This window comes from Aulostomus chinensis, chromosome 20, assembly GCF_037954235.1.
Source record: "Aulostomus chinensis isolate RoL2024-O1b breed Wild chromosome 20, RoL_Achi_v1.0, whole genome shotgun sequence".
Taxonomy (NCBI): Eukaryota; Metazoa; Chordata; class Actinopteri; order Syngnathiformes; family Aulostomidae; genus Aulostomus; species Aulostomus chinensis.
The window spans coordinates 8,880,583-8,899,355 of NC_141339.1; the positions used below are offsets into that span (position 1 = coordinate 8,880,583).

Sequence of the window (18,773 nt, forward strand, 5' to 3'; positions counted from 1 at the left end):
CTTGTTTGTGCTATTTTGGACTCGCCCGACCCACTCGAGACGGACAGACTGAAGAGTACTAGAAGGCCAATGTCTGGTGGTTTGATGAATGTATATTTAATTTTGACGGTTTCATTTAAAGTCAGTCCTCATCCACCATGTCAAAGACGTGCAGCGTGGCAGCATTTCATGAAAATAGATAATGGAAAAAAGTCAAATGCAAAGTTTGCAAACAACAGTTTGCATATCACAGCTCCACGACAAACACAGCGACGTATCACCTAGAAACAGTAAGCTAACTTGTCCACCTTAGGTTGCCCTGTCAGTTTTGAGTATATGAACATATCAGAAATTATATTTCAATGTTTTAGTCTAGTAATTGTTTTGTTTTAATTGTAAAAATTCTTACAGTGGACTTGCCTTTTGTGTTTAAGAGTAAAGTTTTAAATTAAAATGTCTGTGTCTCAGCCGCGATGCTGAGCTCCTCCGTTCAGTCTCGCTCTGTGCGCAGGACAAATGATAGTGTCGGTCAATTATTATGACATGACAAAAACAATTGTCTAAATATTCCTCAACAGGTTTTGTGCTGATAGTTGACACAATATATTTTTCATATATAAAATTAGTCGATTTTTAGTCAAAATTTGAGGGTTTCAGTCGACCAAGAATTTCTTTGGTTGATTGCAGTCCTAGATATTGGAGCCTTGGCCCATTGTTTTATGTGAGATGCAAACCATCAATATGAATCTGGGCTGATATATAGCAGTGTATCCTGCAGGCTCCTTTGTCCCTTCCGATCAAACCTGTTTTTTTGCAAAAGATGTTAGCGTGTGTTGCCCAGGGTTTTTTGGCCGTTGGAGAAAGAAGGCTTTCATGTTTTGTACATAATTTTGGGGGCAGATTATATTTCTTTTAGAATTCTGTACATCTATGAAATCCTATACTGTATGTGAAATAGCTGAAAATAAAAATCTGGGTTTCAAGTTGGATTAAAATATTGTCACTGCAAGATGGAATTTCATTTGCAGAGTGTACAAATTCATAAGAGGAAAAAATGATTAATTAAGAATGAATACATAACTGTCTCTCTCCCTCACAAACACACACACACACACACACACACACACACACACACACACACACATTACATTATTCATGGGGACCCTTCATTGAGACAGTGCATTCCCTCTCTTCTAATATTACTAAATACGTAAAATTCATTCAGTATTCTCAAACAACTAATTAAGACTGTGGGGTCCAGCATTTTGGTCCCTACAAATCCACTGATCCCTCAAGTATAGAGGGATCCTTGTTTTCAAACCCCACAAATACAATAACACAAATTCCCCAACAGCCTGGTATGGTGAAATGACATGTTAGTTTACTTTAAAACATCTGATACAGCAAGTCCAGCAGGGTTAATGATTCCTGGATGTCTCTTTTCACATTTGGTACACATTCTTTTCAACCTGATACAAAGCTCACTTAAGGCAGTCATGATTTAACCAAAAGAAAAAGCTTGACAAATCTTGTGATATAGCTGAGCGTAGCCAACAACCCTGATCTGTAGGAATATGATTTGAGCTGTAACTATAAAAAGAACCCAGCTGAAAACTGGTCATTAAAATCACAAAGCTGGAAATGAATTTTTTATTCATTTTTTCATTCTATTGAAGATTCTCCCTAAAGCAGTAGGTCAAATGTCAATCATTTGTCTGTAGCACAAATCTAGATGAAGGGCAGCACATCAAAGTGGACAAATATGCATCTCAGTAAAGCTTTTCATCACCTTTCTTTCAGTACTGTTCTAAGGTCATTGTAGGAAGAAAAAAATTCGACAGGGGAGGGGGGGTATCCGAGTTTCAAACTCAGAATTTTCAAGTTTCTCTCTTGCAAATTTTCAAGATAAAAATAATGAGCTCATATTTTTTCTTGCAACCTTGGTAGTATATTCTATTTTTTTCCATAAGGAAATGCGTCATTTACATTACCAGGTTGAAAGAACACAGGCTTCCCAAGGGATTTCATGATCTGGTGTATTTTGTCCAGGTGTACCACAAATCCCATCTGTATCGCCTGTTGATGTAACCAGCAATAACCCTGCATCTATCGGTCTCGTTGTAGTTCCTCAAATCAAAGGCGACCACCTCAAGGGAAGCAATCTATGGCAATGTCTCTCTAAGGTCCAGATGTCTGTAATACAGGGGTGTAAAAATTCATCCACTACATCAATGTATTAATTTATATTCCTATGATCCACCTACATGGATCTGTGCTTGTCAAGTTGGCCTTCCGGATGACATAAATCAGTTTACAATGGTTTTAAAATGTAATCAATCGCTTGTATCGATACTATGAAATAACACACTACATTTAAGCGCGGTAGAATTTATATGAAGTTTTTTTTTTTTTGGAACTTTTAATGATAAAGACATTAATTAGTTGGTTCGGTCTGCCTGTCGGTGACGTCATCGCCACGTGCCAGCAGCAGTGCAGATTTCAGTACAACAAAACATAGTATGACGGATGACAGAGGAGAAGCCGGCAAGCAAGAAATTATAAAGCCATAATTGTGGTCTGGTGTATGGAAACACTTTGGCTTTTGCAAAGACAGCTGTTCTAAATAAGTCACTTGCTGTTTGTAGGATTTGAAAAAAACTAAAGTAGCAGGTAAACCTACTGTTAAATCAACCTGAAGAGGTGTTGGTTGCATTTTAATTTTGATATTAACAATTGTATTTTTATGCTGAAAAACAAAAGCAGAAGTAAGAAGCCCAAGAGCCGCTGGGTTCGGCTCCACAACTACTTTAGCCTCCTTTTATTGTAAATGATAACTAACTCTCCATGATGATTCAGCCAGTGGCAGTCTCTCTCTCATCCACACACACACACACACACACACACACACACACACACACACACACACCAAACAATTTGGCTCAATATAATTCTCCGTTGTGAAAAAGGCAACATCTGATGAATACAGTTTCTTTTTAATTACACTTTCTTGGAAAAACAATCCATTTGTAGGGAGGATGACATATCCTTGGTCAACTGTGGGTATGTAAATTCTTGCCTGACATCTCGACTGATAAAATGCCAGGAAATTAAAGAGTTTGAGATATTCTCCATTTTAGGATTAATTACATTGCTTGCTAGTTTATCTGTCTCATCTCGACTCCTCACGGGATAAATGATGAAACAGAGGTAAAAGACATTAACTGCAAAAATTGCAGTACTGCTATAAGCAAACAGTAGTTATTATAGTAGTTATATTAAAACACAAGAGCTGTAATGACATGTAAAGTTATGACACCACTGGTGTTGAATACAATTGGACTGCCTTGTATCCAGTGAACTTAAACTAAAGTACTAAAATTATAACACTGAGCCACTTAAAGAGAACAGAAAATAATTTGGGTCAGATTGTGCTTCTTTAATTACCATTTGGAGGGAAAAAGTATATGTGGATGAGATTTTGATTTCTTTAGAGCACTGACCTTGCCTTTGAATCTGTCTCATGGCACTCAGACACACAACGTGGGAGAAAAACTCCTGGCTGTCAGCTTCAACGGCCATCCATCCATCCATCCATCCATTTTCTACCGATTATCCTGTTAAGGGTTGCAGGGGGGCTGGAGCCTATCCCAGCAGCCTTCAAGCATAAGCGGGGTACACCCTGGATGGGTTGCCAATCCATCGCAGGGCCAACATATATAGACAGACAACCATTCGCACTCGCAGCCACACGTACGGTCAATTGCTATGGAGGCGACAGTGCGAACCACTGCACCACCGTGCTGCCTCTTTTGAAACCATTACACTGATATTATTGCATGCTAACTTTGATAAGTGCCTATGTGTTTAGTATATTTTTTAAATGTTAATTCATCGTACCAAAATTATCCAACTGGCTACCACTGCCACATTAACCTATTTGTTGCTTTAGGAGTGTTGTATCCTTATAAATAAATAAAATAAAAAATTTTTCATTTATCCACAAATACAGTACAATGACGCAACAAGACAATGCAAAAATATTCCTGTCTTAGTAAATAGCAGAGGCACAAAAACATTTTAAAATTCCCTTCATGTATCAGACTTAGCTGTTACTTAACTTAGAAAATGAATGTCAACACTACTTTGTCTTATGCACAACATGATTTAAGTTCATCTATTTCTGACCACAGTCAAAGTATTTTCAATTCAGCTAAAACTGTCTAAAGTTGTCAGGTCTGAAGTCTTAACATCTGTCAGGGCTCAGCATGTTTTTTCCCCTTTGTTTCCTGTTTTCTCCCTCCTCTCATATTTATATTTGTCTCCCCATGTCATGGTGCTGGCAATCCTTCAGGCCTTCAATTGTTGCTCATCCCACACCTGCATCAAATCACCTTTTTACCATGACCTTTTTCAGACCAGCTCATTCCTCCACTCATTGCAAGATCATCCGTTACCATCCGTGGTCTCTCAGATTACCCCGCCTGATTCACCTGCGCAGCTTTCCTCCCTCAACACTACTCATGCTCCTCCTCTCCGGTGACCACAGCTCAGCAGCAGTCTGCTCTCCAGCCTCTTGCTTCTGGCTCCTTGTGATCCTCAACCAACTTCTGTGCTGTCATCTCAGGACCTCAACCCACTCCGCAAACTCTACCTGGATTCCAATAAACGCTCCTTGCTGTTGGGACCTATTTGAGTGTCAGTAGCTGGGTTTACATGGAGCCTAATATTCCAATTAGAATCAGATTAGAAGCCCAAACCGAATAGAAATGTTCCATATAAACACCTCAATCCGAATAAAGAGGCCTAAACCGAATGGAATTTCATTTGGTTTCACAGGGGTAGAATATTCCTTTTCCCAAACCGATCAGATGTAAAATCTTATCATGTGAACGGTGAAACGGAATGCTGTCAGGCTGTGTTCTTTCTGTGCATGCTCTGTCTTGACGTAAATATGCAGTGACGTTTCCTCACTTGATAAAAATGATGGCTTCCAAGCAGCAGTGCACGCAGAACTGGTCTGCGCAGGGAGTATATTTTTAATACAAACTCTCAAAGACCTGAACATTATCGCACGCTGAGACGGTAGGAAAACAAGAAATTCTCAACTTTCAAAAAAGTCCACGAAAAACTCAACGAAGCCGGCATCGACCGAAGCATCGAACAAATTAGAAACCACTGGAAAACTCTGAAGACCGGCTACTACAAGGCTAAACGGCACAACAACAAAAGTGGATATGATCCCACAAACTTTCCGTTTTTCGAGCTGATGGACGAAATTATGGGCAGTTCCGATTAAATGAAGTGGCACATGTAAACACCAGATCGGAATAGATCACGTCACATGTAAACAGTTGACCCGAACTCTTCAATCGGAACAATTTCAATCAGAATGAAGAAAAAGTCAGCATGTAAATGTGGCTTGTGTCTGTATCTGGGGTCTAGGCATTCACTGGAACCTTAACAGAACAATCTGGACAAGAGAATGGACCCTGGAGACCAGGCCCCTGATTCAGGTCACTTCCATTGAGCTGTTTCAAAACATGGAAACATGGAGTTCTCCTGGAGCACCATCACAGCAGTATTCAAGCTTTGTTTGAATGTAATCAATTATTATTACAACAAGTAGCTGTTTTAACCACTCAGGTCTCCATTTGTCTTTCTCAACAGCTTACTGCTTTGCTTCCCAGCAAGCCCCCCCCCCCACCCCGCATTTACAGCCCTGGTGTCTCACCTCAAGAGTGCCTCCAGAGCCATTCTCAGGTCAGCCCAATCTATGTAATGATTTCTGTTCCAATGCCTAACATATTTCCAACTGAAACCTTTAATCTTTTCTACAGACCTCTCTACAGTTTAGTACATCTTTGTGCTGCTAAGGGGTAGAGCTTTGGTTTAGGCAGAGGCAAGATTCACCTGTAAAAAACACTGGAGGGTGTACTGTATAGTGGCTTTTTAGAAGAATTCAAGTCAGTTTTTGATCATCCTGACTAACTAATGCTTCAATCCAAATCATGACCCTGTCCCAAGAAAAACAATTGGTGGCAGATTATGCAATCAAATTTTAGACATTGGCAGCAGAAGTAGATTGGACAGGGGAGGCAATTAGGGCTGCATTCATAAAAGGGACTGAGTGAATTCATAAAGGATGAACTGTTAGTGTGAAGAACCTGTGTCCCTTAATGCTCTTGTTTCCCTTGTTCACACATAGACAACCGCCAGAAGTCCTGGGAGAAAGAGAGAAGCTCCTCGACTCCAGTTCCTGTTGACTGCAGTCCCTCCTCTTCCCCCTCTTCGAATAATACTAATAATTGTCACGGTCCCTGTCTCGTGCTTCCCGTTTTATTTTGTAGTCATGTCCTGTCTTCCTGACCTCCCTCCTGTGATTACCTCATGTGTCTCACCTGGGTGATTGCACCACCTGTGTCTTGTTTCCCCTCTTGTATTTAACCTGTGTGTTTTCCCCTGTTAGGTTGTTGGTCCATTGTCGTGTTTTGTGCCGTGTCATGCTTCTGTGTCTTGTTATGCTCTCATGTCTCCCCGTCTACAGTTGTCAAGTCTCAAGTTCCCCCGTTTCAAAATAAAAACCTCTTGTGCACCTGACCACTGTCTGCACCTGGGTCTACTTCCCCCTCACAGCTCCCCACATGTAACTAATAACAATAATATCAGTAATAATAATAAATTTCATTTATAGGCCCCTTTCAGGCACTCAAGGTCACTGCACAATGAATAGATTAAAAATACAATCAAAAAACAAGAGATACACAGGAAATAACAGGTTAAAATGCAATGTGACTCACACGGAGAAAGCAGTCCTAAACAGATGAGTTTTGAGTGTGGATTTGAAAAGTGGAAGTGAGATGATATTTCTGAGCTCAGGTGGTAGTGAGTTCCAGAGCTGAGGAGCAGAGCAGCTAAGAGCTCTGCTCCCCATGGTGGTGAGATGGGCAGACGGGATGATCAGATGAATGGAGGAGGAAAATCTGAGGGTACGCAAGGAAGTGGCAACATGAAGGATGTCGGACAAATATGGAGGTGCAAGATTGTGAATGACCTCAAATGTTAACAGGAGGATTTTGAAATCAATGCGGAACTTGACCGGGAGCCAGTGAAGATGCGGCACAATGGGGGTGATATGGTGGCTAGAGGGGGTTCTGGTGATAATGTGGGCAGCTGAATTCTGAACCAGTTGAAGCTTATGGAGAGATTTGTGAGTAAGACCAAAAAGGAGGGAATTAGGGTCGTATGACAGATGGTATCAAAGGCTGCATTCAAGTCAAGGAGGATGAGGATAGTGAGTAAACCAGAGTCAGCTGCCATGAGAAGGTTGTTTGTGATTTTTATGAGTGCAGTTTCAGTGTTATGAAGAGGGCGGAAACCAGACTGTTCATACAGATTGTTGTGAGACAGATGGGAGTTAAGTTGAATAGCTACTGTTTTCTCAAGGATTTTTGAAGAAAAATTTGAAGTTGGTAGAATTGGCAGCATTTTTTTTTTTTCAGTTTAGGAGTTATTGCAGCGGTTTTGAAGGATGCAGGAACAGTTCCAGGGGTGAGAAAGGAGTGGATAATGGCAGAGTTGAGGGGGACCAGAGAAGGGAGGCTGGCTTTAAGCAGAACTGTGAGGAGGGGGTTGAGCTGACAGGTAGATGGCTTGGCTTTGCAGATGAGATCTGAGATCTCTAAGGAGGTGGGGCGCAAGACGGATGAGAAAGACTGAGTGGGTGTAAGAAATTAAGATAAAATACAGTGGGAGGGTTTTAAACTGAGATGTTGGTGAATCTTCTGGATTTTTTTTCACTGAAAAAATGACGAGGGAATTACAGAAAGCAGTAGAACACAGGTGACAAGGTAGGGATGATATTATTTAACAGTGAAAACAGGGTCTTAAGGTTACCTTCAATAGAACAGATTATGGCAGAGTAATAATTGCATTTGGTTTGAGCAATACAGTCCATATAATGTAATATGTGGTTATTGTGTATCTCTTTATGGGCAACAACTCCAGTTTCCCGATAGAGCTGCTTAAGTTGCCAACCTCTGGCTTTCATAAGCCATAGTTCAGGCATAAACCAGGGGGCGGAGATGGAGAAAGAGACAGATCTGATTTTTAACAGAGCAAGGGAGTTAAGCATACAGTTGAAGTCCAGTGTTACAAAATGAAACCAGTTCTTCAGGGATGGATAAATTGTGGGTCCCCATGACGGAGTCAATACTGGAGTAGAGAGAATCTAAATTAAACCTACAAGCAGCGTTGTTAGGGCCTGAGCACCCGCGCAGCCTGTGGCCATGTTGCTGACGCCGGCCCGAATCCAACGGTGTATTTGTCAAGTCTATAGGCCTTTTAGTTTAGGAGTTAGAAGCCTGAGTCTGATGCAGAGAGTGAGAGCAGAGCTGAGAGCTGGCCCTTTAAGAACCCCTCCCCCGCTGCACTGCATTTGATCTGTGCCAGAGTGGAGAGCAGAGGATTAACAGAAATTTAGTGTGTAAAAGTGCAATAAATCGGCATACGTTGGTCAAGAGTGACACATAATACCATATTTTTGTGGGGATTTTTGTGAGGAATGCAGTGGTGTTTGTAAAAGCTGTGGGATGTATGGTGTAGACGTGAGAAGCGTTTGTTTGACAATATTGTTGGGATTCAGAGCCCATGTTCTGACGAATGTCATTTTCTTCCTCCCTCTGTTCCACATGGAGATGGGACAGGACAAAGACTAATAAAAACTATGCCGCCAGCCACCAGGTTGAGGTGTGGCAATCCTCTTCAAAGGGGGAAACCCACTACTAATTGGCTGAGAGCCCAGGGGGTCCCCGCTACGTCATCATCAGCGGTGGACCTATAAAACCAGACGTACTGCCGAAAACCTTCGCCTTTAACCAGGTACGCTAACATCACCAAGTAGCGTCTGCCGAAAGGGAGCAGCCACCACGTCTCACTTTGTTCCTCTCTTTTGTTCGTGGAGCCGCTGTCTACAACTCGCGGGACGAGTCAAGTCCACAGACTTCCACTTTCGATTCAGTCACGTGACCGCGGTTCTCCTCATCCCCTAACACGGAGAATCCGCGCATCCCTTTTCACTCTTTCTGACTTTGTTTTGCATCCAAAGGAGACAGCCCGCACCCTGCAGAAGGACGCAAGTTTTGTCGGGACGTGTTGCTCAGGACAATTCCCCGTCCCGGACGACCGCGGAGGCGCGTATCCGAGCCAAGGAACGGACCCTCTGCAAGCGCCATCTAACATCTCCGTCTCGGAGCGGAGCAACGATAGTAAGGCATTAATGTGTCTGGGCAGAGATCGTAGTTAAGAGTGTAACAGTAAACGCTGCAAGTGAACGAGCCGCCGAGCTCTCATCATTGTATTACTGTCACTGTGTCGTTGTGCTGTGCTAACTCTGTTGTATCAGACGGGCCGCCGGGCCCTCAGCTCTGATCAACAACAGTTATCACTGTTTGGTTTCCACAACCGAGCTGAGTTCATGATCGGTGACCGTCTATGAAGTCGAAAGAGCTGTAACCTAGCCTGTGGAAGCGCACGTACCAGACTCGGTCGAAACCTGTACGCGCGCACACGGCGAGCGGGAGCGAGCTCTTTCTCTTTGTCGGCGCCATTTAATCTGAATCTACAGTAAGGTTATATCTTTCCTTTCCTCCCCCACTCTGCTCCGAATCTTCACACCTCCACACACGCGACTCGGACTCTGCAGCCTCCCTGTCCCCCCTCTTCCTACTCAGCGGAAGTCAGGGCAGCCATCTTGGCTCTATTCGTCCTAGTCCACCATTTTGGGTCAGTTACCCCGACCCGCTCCGGTGCGCACGCGCACCCTCTCTCGCGCTCTCTCTCTCTCACACTCACACACGCACACACACACACACACACCCTTGACAGAAGTAGATGTTAGATAGTAGTCCGTAACTGTGAAGATATACCTATTGATTATTGCTGTGTTAATTGTAAAATTAATATTGTGATAATAAATGTGTTATGTTTTGCAACAATTCGACTCCTGGTTTTATTGTGTGTGGATTGAACTTTGATTGCTGGTTTGATTGGGTCAGTGCTCGGAATCACACCTTCCATTTGAGACTGAATAGACCTGATAGTAATTGATTTTAATTAAATAATTAATGGTTTAATTTTAATTGATTCAATAGCTGTTGAATTTGGCCAAGCAAATTTGACAATTTGCTTACCCTGTTCACCTTTGAGGTCGATAACAGAGGATTGGCTGTTCCCTGATTCCAGGGTGGTGCCCCGTTAATATATTATATTGTAATAATCATATTTAATAATTGCTTGTTTTCTTTATAGTTTAATTTAAGATATCGCCAATCCTCTCCCCCTTTCCGAGCCCCAACATTTTGGCACTCCAGGTGAGGCCTAACCCCAACATCAGTTTATTGCTGAAATCCAAAGCTATCGATGCAGGATGTAAAGCCTTTGGTAAGTGGGTTATTGTTCTTATCACAGTTAATAATGAAGTCTCAAAGGAGTATGGCGTGTGGTGAAAGAGTAGAGAGATGTGTGAGAAAAGCAGCAAAGTCATTTAAAAAGTCATAATTTGGTTTGGGGGGCAGTAAACAGTTGCAACGATGGGGGGAGTAGGTCTAGACAGTTGACATACAGTAGATTCATAGGAGCTAAAGGCAGGGACAGACACCAGCGAGACTTTCCACTTCTTGCTGTAAATTATTGTGTGACCTCCTCCTAAACCAGAGCCACGGGGTTGACAGATGTAAACAAACCGCAGAGGTGTGCATTCATTGAGTTGGGAAAAGTCATTGGGTTACTGCCATGTCTCCGTTAAAACAAAAATTCAAACCTTAGGTCAGTGAGGAGATCCTCGACAAGATGCCCCTTGCTCGTGAGTGAGCAGATGTTGAGGAGACCGAAGCTGATTGCAGTGTTGTCACTTTTGGCAGCTATGTTAGTGGATGGAGCTAGGTTGGCTGGCACGCTGTGGTCAACAACCCGACCAGTGTTGGTGATGAGTATTGGACCAGATGGACTTTATTATTAATGAGTTGTCTATTTGGACATTCCGGCTGGACTCACAGTAGATATATCTCCAGCGGGAAAGGAAGACAGTGTTCAGATGGACGTGAAGTACAGCCGGCGGGGGCACAGACAGGTGGAAACGTGGCCGGAGAAGCTCAGCAACAGTACAGGAGCAGACCTGTCACAGGCTGGTGACCAGACCACAGGAGGGACCAGACAAACATGGTCCAGATGAATATCCTGCCTGCCCCACATAGGTGAGGACTTGAGACACTTCAGTTGTAAAGGTGCAACCAGGTGAGGCTCAATAGCCAGAGCAGGACGGGTAGGCTATTGTTAGTCCATACAAATGCAGGAGTGTCAATTAAACTGTGGATCTTGCTAAAATATGTGAGGAATAAATCTCTTAGATGAGAGCAATTGCATAGTCATTTTAAAACAAGTTTACTGTAAGGTTAAAATGTTACCAGTGAGCAGCAGCAGCGTTCACTCAACTGGAAGTCATAAGAAGTGAAGTCTTCTGAGCCCATGTAGCTTGGTAGAGCTTTACTTATGCCTGACAACCACCACAGGCGTATTGGTTCAGGGGAATGCCTGTTCTGAGGCAAAGCTGGTCAATTGATTTCCACCTGCCCAATTTAGCCGAAAGGGGGGGCCCAGCGATAAATGTGGGGATATTGCGGGCCTAAACCAGACACCTCGGAAGAAGAGAACTCCCCGTGGCCAAATTCTTGCCACATTGTGTGAGCAACTCCTATCTCTCCTTCTGCTGGTGCTTCTTGACTCAGCGGCTGGTGAAAGCTTTCTTGACATACAAGTTGCTGAACAAATTGGTGTACCCACAGAACCGCTGGAGGTGGCCCTGAACGTTTTCACTGCTGACGGAAGACTCCTGGCCAGGGTAACACACCGCACCACACCATCACCCTCATACTGTCTGGAAACCACAGAGAAATGATCCAACTGCCCCTCATTCGACTCCCAACACTCCATTCATCCTGGGCTATCCTTGGCTAGTTAATCACAGCAACTTACATTGGTTGGTCACATGGAAAGGTTCTTAGTTGGAACAAGCAATTTCATTTACAGAGTTTTATTCGCTTCAGCTCTCACCAGCAGATGACTCCACCAGTTTGTCTATTACAACCCCCAATTCCCCTGATCTTTCCAGTGTCCCTGAAATTTATCACAACCTCCAGGAGGTCTTCAGTAAAAACAAGGCACTTTCTCTTCCACCGCATAGGCCATGTAACTGCACCTCGTTCCAAGAGCCACGCTTCACTCTAGTTGCCTACAATCATTCTAAACTGGAGTCTGAGGTCATAGAAAGATACATAGAAAATTCCCTGGTTGCAGGGACCATCAGGCCTTCCTTTTCCCTCCTTAGTGCTTGATTCTTCTTGATGAAAAGGAACGATGCATCCCTCTGCCTTTGAATTGATTGTAAAGGGTTAAACAATATCACTATTAAAAATAAATACCCACTGCCACTCATTGACTCTACTTTAACCCCTCTTCAAAATGCCACAGTCTTTTCCAAGTTGCAAGGACCAGCTGGAGAGTGTTTAGGGATTTATTGGTATTGCCACCAGTCAAGCAAACATGGCAGAAACAAGTCCATCTCTCAAGGCACCGCCAAAATCTGAATGGATACCCAAATTCAAATTTTCAGATTTACCCAGCCCTACTGGGTATCCATTCAGATTTTACAGATCAATTCAACAAGGTCACAATTCATTGCAAATATTCATCGTGTTGCCACTGTATTTTACCTTCCTGTTGCATATTTTGCATATTACTTGTTTTTTTTTGTCCAACTCATCGTTTTGTGTTGTTAAATCCAAAATACATCCAAATATCAGCTTTTAAACTCGTTGTCTGTTCCTTGAGAGATGGACTCGCTTCCATCATGTTTGCTTGACTGCTGGCAGTAACATCTCACAAGATCTTGTTCTGTGGAAAAACAGCGCTATATGTTGATCACGCGAGACTAGCAGGGTTGATACTTCATGCTGCTTCTCCGCATGTCCAATGAAGAAAAAAACTACTCAAGTTAAAAGATCAATCTTTGGATTTTATGAATGGATTATGAACCATTTAAAGGGAGATTGATTAAAATTGATTCTATTGATTTTTTAAACCCAGCCCTACTAACTACCCATGTTGTCAGACTACATGGGATTCCAGAGGACATTGTTTCAGATCAGGGACCAGAGTTCATATCACAGGTATGGCAGTCTTTTTGTAAGGAGTTGGGGGCTACTGTGAGCCTTTCCTCCAGGTTTCACCCACATACACATGGTCAGACTGAAAGGACCAATCAGGACCTGGACTCAGCTCTTTGTTGTGTTGTGGCTACCAATCCCTTAACTTGGAGCTCTTTCCTACCATAGGTTGAGTACTCTCATTACTCTTGTGTGTTCTGCCACTGGCTTGTCCCCTTGTGAAGCCTCTCTTGGCCATCAGCCTCCTTTGTTTCCCTCTCAAGAAGAGGAACTTACAGTCCCTTCCACTCAACATCATCTTTGCCAATGTTAGTCTGTGTGGGATAAGACTTGAACCTTTCTGGAGAAAAAAGTGGAGAGGAACAAGCAGTCCACTGACACACACAGGGTCCCAGCTCCAGGGTCAGTCAGTTTGGTTGTCTTTGAAAAACATCCCTTTAAAAACCTGTTTCCTGGGCCCATTTTCCATAGAAAAAACCCCATTAACCCCTCTATTGTTAGTTGGTAACTCCCTGCCTCCATGTGCATCCACCTTACTTTGCATGTCGCCCAATCCTCCTGTATCCTCCAGTGGTCTTTGGGGCACTGTTCAGGTGTACTCCAGCAGCACTACAACCATGATATGAATATTATCTATTGCACCTTTAAAAAAGTAGCAGTGTTGTAGGAAGAGTATGTTTAGCTTCAAAGCAGTAATATAACAACTTAATATTTAAAATATAACAATTTAAAGCATATTTTTATAATTTTGTAAGTATTGTGTGTTCAATCGTCTTACCAAAATTATGTGCCCAAATGATTATCTGGTGCTGAAATTCGATGACTGCAATGGTGGGAGAGTTGGTGTCATGAGATTACTTTCAGGTTGTCCATGAAAATGACAAGAACGTAACAGTCCACTGCAATATATATGTGGATTTGAGTGAATTCTAAGCATCTAAAAATTGAACCAGAAACACATGAACAGGAGTCGTCCTAACACACAATAACCAAAAGAGATGACACTAACAGGCAGAGGAGGAAGGGAGAGGAGGAAAAGAACATGAACAAGCAAACACGTCACAGATTAGTGTTCTCTGGATTGGCTGCACTGCTTGAATGAGAGAAGTGTGGCTCATGGCAGAACTTCCGTCACCAATGGAAGCACAAGTCTGTGTTGCTATTTTTAAAAGTTACTTGCTACATTACAAGATTACTGCTGTTAAAAAAGTAAGTTGTAAGTGTATGTTGCAATTAGGACTTAAAATATCAATTTTCAGAATAATATCAATCTTCATCTAAAAGATCCAGTATCCATTCATAAAATCCTTAGAGTGATCCTTCATTTCCAGGATCATCTGTGTGAGTCTTGCAACTCTGCACAACAAGATCTTTAAATGTGGGGATGCTTGAATCAAAGCATGAACAAAACTGCTCCACTGAAAGGAAAGTCAGGCCTGAAAGCAGATGTCTGGCAGTATTAAGATTGAAAGAAATGACAACAGAAGAGCTGGACAAAAGCAAAGCCATATGCAAGATGTGCAACCTAGAGGTAAAATACTGTATACATACAGTACCACAAATCTCTGAAATCATTTAAACAGATAAACAACAATGTTTGAGTAGGACCAAGCTGCACTCAAGAAGGCATTACAGTTAAGCCACCATCAATCTCACAACACCCCCCCAAAAAAAACAATGTTGTTGATATTGATGTGTCCAACCATGCTATGTGTTGCCTACTCACAAACATGCAAGTGAAGTTGTAATCGCTTACATGTATGCATGTGTGAAACATGGTGTTGCACTAGTAAAAAAAAAAAAAAATAATAATAATAATCATCAAGTAAAATTAAAACTGACACTGAGACATCTCTAAATTGGGATCAAATTTGGATCTTATGAATCACAATCTAATGGATTCAGGATACCCAGCTCTTGTTATACCATTACCTAGTAAGAAAAGTGACTGTTGGAATACTTCTGCATCACCATGGTAGCATCTCCTCCAGCACAAAACCAGTTACAAGCTTCTTAATTTTCCCTCGCAGCAACAGCAGTAGCCATTATGAGCTGAACATGTATGCTGCCACTGATCTAAGCAAAGGAACCACCAAGTAGGAAAGAAACAAGAACAAGAGATTTTCTGCACTTACACATTTGAATAAGAACCTGAACAAATGATTACTGGAATTGCAACAATAATACATTACATTACTAGTTACAACAAAATATAATCTGAGTATTCTAACATGTAGAGCAATACACAGTTCACAGACGACAGACACTGGTCAAGACAGCAGAGGAGCAGCTGGTATAGGAATTGATGTGTTTAGAAAATGAGTATATGTACCATTTTAATTGTCACTGATTTTCATACACAATTGGAAAGTCAATCTGGACTGCACCTGCCCAGTGTACCGTCACCCATTATGGCCTGCATGCTAAACTCTGCCTGCCCACACATTGCACAGTTGAAATGAGTTTAATACGAGTGGGTGACACTTCTAATGCACAATATCAAAAGCTTATTGTTCATTTCATACACTCGCCCAAATATTGACTGCCTGTCCTGCAACAAAAACATATCCCTCCAGACTGTACAAAAGCCACAAAGCCAAATAAAGCAAAAGTCCAAAGTGACAGGACCGTTCCCGGCCATTAGCCAGAAGTGCATGCCTTTCACATAAAAGCTCAAGGCCAAGTCATTTTCACATCCCGGGATCTCGCTGCCTCCAAAATACTTGGCGGAAACGGATGTGAAACAGTTCTGCAAAAAGACACTGTACCTTTCTAAATACAGTCTGGGAGTATGAGAGGGGATGTGAGGGGTGGTTAAGACCAGAGAAAGTGCAAAATCTCAAAACAAAAAGAAAAGAAAACAAATCCAGCATTCACAAGTGAAATAAAATAATATTTTAAGCTGCTGATTGGAATCTAAACCTTTACCAGTTTATTTGGTATTTTTTAATCCAAATCAGATATGTCGAAAGACTCTTTTTTTCAGTATTTGAAAAATATCTTGAGAATGCAATATTTTCTAAAGGGAATATATCCCAGTTGGGTATGCCAGTCTTGAGTAGGAAGATAGGCTGAGTTTCAAGGACAAGGTTTTCAGTCTTTCTACAGCTTAATTACTTTGTAAATCTTTAGATTGCAGGGGTGCAGCAAGAGAATATGTATATGAGGGCCCCATTAGTTCTGATCTACAGCACCTGACTCGAGAGGACCTTTGAGGTGTCACTCTATATAGCTCATCTCTGCCTTTTAAACATTTAATCACACAAAATCTCACTAAATGAATGCATGCAGTAAAACTGTGAAAAAAATTACAACATAATTTAGTCGATTCTTGGGGTAATACACATTACCACTAGAACAATAGGTATACTACCATACTACTGCACAATATTGGATTTTTTTTATTTTGCTAATATCTGATATGATATTCTTCCAACTGATTTGCCCAATAGCCCATATTTACCAATGTCACTATTATCTGTATAAAACAAAACAATTGGAAAAGCCCATAAATTACATATTCACTACAATGGATGATAAGGAACGATGAGACTTCCTTAAACTGGGCATACGTACACGTGAGACCAATACCGATATATTAAAAAAGACCCTATTTGCTGATACCAGTGACATGCCGATGTATTTAAGCATCTCTACTATGAAATAATATATGATATTACATATCCTGTCATTATAACATAATTTTGTCAAGTTTTTGATATTAACATTAGAAGGCTAAATGCTAAAACAGTATCAATTGTTTTGATTTTAGGATTCATTTTAAAATTCCCTCATAGTGGAATCAGCATCAGCCCTAAAAGTCCAGTACCAGTCGGGCTCCTGCACTAAAGTGTGAGAACTGAAGCTGCATGATTTTGGATTAATTATCCTGTTAAGATTTTGATAACCATATTTGAGGGAACACTGCACATAAACAAATCAAAGCATTACAAAGAAAAATCAAATTTGTATTTTGGCCAATATATTGATTTAAATATTTATTTACTCACTAATTAGTATCAATCCAAAAATCCTGTTAGTCAGGTCCTTATCTTAAATATGTAAGCATTCTGTACTACTCTCAAATAGACTAAAATCCACTTTCAAAGTTTACCTTATCAAAGATGTGTATGTTATCTAAATTGAAAATTAAAAAAAAAAAACAGAACCCATCTTATTCACTTTTTTGAGGGTAAATTTCGTTCAGTCAGGAGATGACATCAAAAAACAGTTTGAGACCTAAGTCTCTTTAAGTATTCCAATGAATATAATGCAACAAAAGTAATCCGAAGTGTATATCATACAGAGTAGAGAATGACTGAGTTAAAAATGATGCACAGTTCAAACTAGCAGAGAGGGAAATTGTTCCTGCATGCTATCATGATAGCAGCATGTTTACAAAGAGATAAGTGCTTTTTGAAGAGGGCCAATGTTCACATGAGAATTGTTTGGATTGAAAAGCCTGATAACCCACGTGATATTCAAATATAACCACATAATAACAACTAAAGATTCTAAAATTCATTAATACATACAGATATTGTTTAAATAATCCTTGTGGGGATAACGTCACACTTCTGTAGAATTAGGCTATAACGAGTAGACAATATTTTTATGGATTAAATTTTAACTTGAATAAATCAGTTCCTCATTTATTTTAACATTAACTTCTCAGTAATTTGTTTGTAATCCAGCAAAAATCTGGAAACGATCATTCAGCGAGAAAAACAGCCCAGTCTGCCACCGTCAAAGCTGCCGTTGCCCTTTAACCAACCTGAGTAAAATGTATTTGAAGTGCAGTCAGATTCTTTGTCCACGCTTTTTCAGGCCTCCTAACTTCCAAATGGTTGAACCGCAGAGGTAAATCTGCAGGACTTTAGCCCCCCTGTCCTCTGTGGACGCGGCTGAACGACGCCTGATGAACTGTCAAACCTGATTGACTGTTTTAACCAACCGGGAAATGTCTCACCTCGTAGTCCAGATGCAGCAACTGCTCGAAAGTTACCAAGAAAAGTCTGGTGGAGGCGCCCCGAGCTGGACGAGTGTGTGGTAAAGTGCTGATGAGAAAGACAGACAACTACTCCGTAACACACTGACTCAATGACGACTTCAACTCAGCCCGGAGGACGTACAATCTGTACTCACGAAAGCGCTGCTAAATACCAGAAAGTAAGATTTACTAGATCCGGCAAATCCTTTCAAAATAAAGTTTTTCCTGTTACTCCTTGCACTTGCATTGTCCTGCGAGAATGTCGTTGTAGACTATTTAATAGTTCTTTATATTCGGCTATATTGTTCAGTGGGACTATTCCTTTCACACTTGACAGAATGCACCATAACATTTACAGAGTTTGTAGGTCAATCTTAAGTAGCTAGTTCATAAATTAAATGAAAAATGAATAGCCATTATCCTGAATGAGCCAATTCTCAACTGCAAATGTATACATAAACATTTGATGGGAAATAAAATTACAAATGAATTATGTCTTATGTTTAATCTCACTGAGCAGGAGTAGTTGGGGCAACATATCAAAGGTGGTGAGAAGAGACCATATTAAAAAAGGGCATCAGCAACAT

The 18,773-nt window shown here is 41.3% G+C and overlaps 1 protein-coding gene across 2 annotated transcripts in view; it reads right to left on the reverse strand.

The window, feature by feature from the left end:
• Window positions 1-18,324, reverse strand: part of esr2a (estrogen receptor 2a) — a 31,662-nt gene extending 13,338 nt beyond the window's left edge. For both annotated transcript variants that reach the window (XM_086190533.1, XM_086190532.1), the window contains exon 1: window positions 18,166-18,324. The gene's annotated coding sequence lies outside the window, so the exon portion shown is untranslated. The remainder of the gene's footprint in view (window positions 1-18,165) is intronic.
• Between the last annotated feature and the right edge of the window lie 449 nt (window positions 18,325-18,773).